Consider the following 4313-nt stretch of genomic DNA (forward strand, 5'->3'; position numbering starts at 1 on the left):
GTTATTTAAGAAAAGATTTCTTATTTATCTATTTAAGACAGATAAAAATACTCAAAATAAAAATCATTCAACATCCCATTGTAAAATCAGTGTTTTAATATAGAAAGCCAAGCCTCTAAGAAACTGTCATCAAAGTCATTTAAATTTCATATCTCATTTGTGATCTTACTTCAGGACAACACTTTTATCAAATCCTAACCACCTTTTGTTTATTGATGTGACAGCACATCATATTTTCTGAGTTCAATGGACTTCACCAACTCAAAATAACTACTACTTGCCAGCAAAACCTCTTTTTTAAAAAGTAAAAATTGTGATTATAGTTTAAGCTAGTGGCATATCTTTGTATGATGCGTTACTGTGAATGTGATGAGGGGTTTCTTTTAGAAATTGTGAAGTCACACACCCACCCAAAACAGTGTAAATGCATTTTTTGATGTAGCATATTTCATTTTTTCCAGACTGTTTATTTGATATTTAATGGCAGCCTATTTGTTTTATTACCATGGTTACACTGATGCCATTTGAGGAACTATTTACAGGCCAGCTATGTGCAGCTATGACATTTGGTGTTGACGTGTGCCAGATTAGTCTTAGTGCCAATTTTAACAATGCTTCGTGGCATTTAGAGAAAAGATTTTGGGGGCACAACTGAATCTCAGACAGAACCATTGGATATATGAGAATGCTTGCAGTGTAAGGAAATCCTTCTAAATAAGTGGAAAGAAGCTGAGCATGTGGATACATGGTGATATGCAGTGGGCATAGTGGAAAATTCATCCCATGTTTTTTTGTTGTTGTTGTTGTTTGTTTGTTTGGTTTTTTTTGGAATGGAGAATTTTGAGTAATTAGGTTATAAAGATTTTTTAAAAAGAAAGCTAGATGTAACTTATTTCCCTGCCTATTTTTTCATTAATTATTTGTCTTTTTAAATTATATGGATGTCATGAATTTTTGAACATTGTATTTTATACGATTTTTTAAAATAATGATATAAATCTGTAAATAATTAAAAAAACCTGTCAAAACTCATATCAAACTTAAACTCAAGTAAATGCAGTGCTTTCAAAATTCAAGTGAAAGGCTAAAGGTTAAAGCTTTTAAAAAGTTAAGCCTCCCACAACTCACTCACAATAACCAGTCCCTAAATGAATAATTGATTGCCATTCTATTCAAATTTGTAGGGGCTGTTTAATAGCTGGATGGAACTATAACCTATAGCAATTTGTACTTTAACTATCAATGACATTTCATCAAAATTAAGTCTTCTTTTTGCTGCAGAGGTACCTATAAAAACTCTTGCATCTTGCTGCCTTTCACATACTTGCCATTTTCAAGTTCAGTGCTTCAAATTTAGCTGATACTTTTGCATTTCACATTGGTAGCCTCTCCCCTTTTCTACCTTCCATGCATCTCCTTTTTGTGTTTGTCAGCAATTCCTTATTCAACCACTCTGACCACCTACTGTGCCTGTTCAGCTTCTTGCACGTTGGAATGTACTGTTAAAGAGTGCTTTGTGAAGGCTGTCCTAGAAGAACAACTAGCCGTCCTGGACCCCTTTCTCCTGCCAGGCACCATCCCATGGGATCCTGCCTACCACTTCCCTGAGCATGCTGAAATCTGCCATCCTGAGCCTGATGTCTTGCTGCTCACCTACCTCCCTTGTGCTCGCTTCAGCAGCACATATACTAAAATTTGAACAATACAGAGAAGATTAGCATGGCCCCTGAGCAAGGATGACACGCAAATTCGTGAAGTGTTCCATATTTTTGAGGGATGTCACATGTCTCTGTGGCGCGATTGGTCACCGCGTTCAGCTGTTAAGTGAAAGGCTGGTTGTTCGAGCCCACACAGGGATGCGGGTGCCCATTTTTTTCAGTTTTGGGCCCCTTGCTACAAGAAGGACATGGAGGTGCTCGAGAGAGTCCAAAGAAGGGCAACAAAGCTGGTGAGGGGTCTGGAGAACAAGTCTTACGAGGAGCGGCTGAGGGAGCTGGGGTTGTTCAGCCTGGAGAAGAGGAGGCTCAGGGGCGACCTTATCGCACTCTACAGCTGCCTTAAAGGAGGCTGTAGGAGGTGGGGATTAGTCTATTCTCCCACGTGCCTGGTGACAGGACGAGGGGGAATGGGCTAAAGTTGCGCCAGGGGAGGTTTAGGTTGGATATTAGGAAGAACTTCTTTATGGAAAGGGTTGTTAGGGATTGGAATAGGCTGCCCAGGGAAGTGGTTGAGTCACCATCCCTGGATGTCTTTAAGAGACGTTTAGATATAGAGCTTAGTGATATGGTTTAGTGGAGGACTTGTTAGTGTTAGGTCAGAGGTTGGACTCGGTGATCTTGGAGGTCTCTTCCAACCTAGATGATTCTGTGATTCTGTGTGATTCTGTGAACTTCTGCTGCTTCCTGGTCACTGCAGCAAATACCTCCATCAGTTAGTGCACATCTGACCAGTTTATTCTAGATTGCATGTGGCAGATCCAGCAAAGCACCTCCTGGGTTGTTGTGTCCAGCCTGTGTCTAGAATTGCCCCTAGAAATTTGTGGGATGCCTATACCTATTTGTGTAGTAATGTATACAAAATGTATTAGAGCAGTTACAGTCAGCAAGCAAATTCTTGTGCTGCCTGGTTCCTGGCTGCAGTTGCCCCATGCTGTGTACCCTGAACATTAGGTTCACTGTCATTTCTTTCATCCTGTCTTGTGCTGCCCACAAACTCTAGCTTTACTGGTGATTTTTTTCTAAAAACATGCAGGTAGCTTAAGGAAATATACTCAGCAAATATCTGCTGCATCTTTTATCTGCTAATAGACAAGGTTTAATCTGAGAGTTTAGACAAAAGAATTATTAGTAACAATAATCCAAGGAATTCTCTTTTTTTACTAAAAAATATATTAATCCTTTGGGTGATATTTTCACTTACAGGGAGCAACTTGTGGACATGCAGAGATGGCATGTGCATATTTGATTTAGGTAGAGGGTTTAGGTAGACTTTTAATGTATTAGTCTTTTATTATAAAGTTCTGAAATGTTGGTGGTAATATTTCTGGTTATCATCAACAAAATCAGATGATAAGGGCTTAGAAGTAGGTACTTTCCAGAATTAAGAACTTGCAATACTTCTAGAAATCAGAAAAGCCTAGTTGTATTTTCATCCTCCTGAATTGAATGGAAAGAATTTTTGTTTTTGTTTTTGCAGGCTTTGAAAGAGACTACAGGCTTTGTATGCGAACTAACCTGAGGACTAAAAAGCAGTTTCTATCACTCTGCTTTGGTAGATTTTGGTAGATCTCTATTTTTATTTGCTTTTAATGCTTTTGCATTTAGAAAAATTATTAGTTAAAATCATGAAATGCTTTAATTGTCATTTCTAAATTTATGATATGCCTAAGAACCTGGAGGGAGGCCAGAGACTGAGATTTCATTTAAGTAAATGCATATGCTGTTCCAAAAATACAACAATCTCAAAAAACAAAACAAAACAAACAAAAAAAACCACACCAGAAGTTCACCGAGCCTTTGTTATATTTGCTTTTTAAAGGGAATTTCAGGTGGCAGCTGCTCTGGAAAAAAGAATAAACCATTGACTTACATTGGTTAATAAATCAATTAGTTGCCGTCACCTCAATCCAGCAAAAAACGAGACAATACCGTGATTTCTTGATAGCTGACTTTGATAATGTGTGATTATTTCATCTGCTTGAAGCACTGGTACATTATGAACCACTTGAATCATAAGTGACACTTCGTGTATGTAGTTTCATTGCTGAAAAGTGACTAGACAATGTGTGCTCTGCCAAGCCTGCATATGTCACAAGGCACCACGCATAATGCAATTATGTGGAGAACCATGAAAATCTATACATTGCTACTTGATTATTCTGTTTGAATTTGCAGAGTAATGCTACCTTAGTACCTCAGGTCTTGGGCTTTTCTTTGAGCATCTCTAGAAAAGTGTTTTTGAAGACAAGTTGTATGAGACTGAGCCATAGGTAAATCAGAAGAGTGATGTTTGCACTTTTGTGAAAGTAGCTGTAAGCAAAACCATGAGCTGTTTGAATCTATTCTTCTCATAGGATTTCCCTAAAAAGTGATCATAAAAACATCTTAGCCCTTAACATATTTAACATCTCCCCACGTGGGTCTTGTAAATGCTCAAGCTGTGCCTTCCATAGCCCATTAAACACAATGTTTGCCATTGACAGAAGATGGCAGCAGGCTTTGCGTAGACCTGGCAGCGCAGGGCCTCGGTGCTTAGCAGCGCTTACCTCCACCTGAGCTGACTGCAGCTTGGTTTTGCAGCTGGGCAGGGGCCGT

The 4313-nt window shown here is 38.8% G+C and overlaps 1 non-coding gene across 1 annotated transcript; it reads left to right on the forward strand.

Annotated features, from left to right (window-relative positions):
• Positions 1-1664: 1664 nt before the first annotated feature.
• On the forward strand, positions 1665-1771 carry LOC121070276. The gene has a single exon (XR_005819982.1). It is a non-coding gene; the product is annotated as a U6 spliceosomal RNA (small nuclear RNA).
• The last annotated feature ends 2542 nt before the right edge of the window (positions 1772-4313 follow it).

This window comes from Cygnus olor, chromosome 4, assembly GCF_009769625.2.
Source record: "Cygnus olor isolate bCygOlo1 chromosome 4, bCygOlo1.pri.v2, whole genome shotgun sequence".
In the NCBI taxonomy this organism is placed as follows: domain Eukaryota; kingdom Metazoa; phylum Chordata; class Aves; order Anseriformes; family Anatidae; genus Cygnus; species Cygnus olor.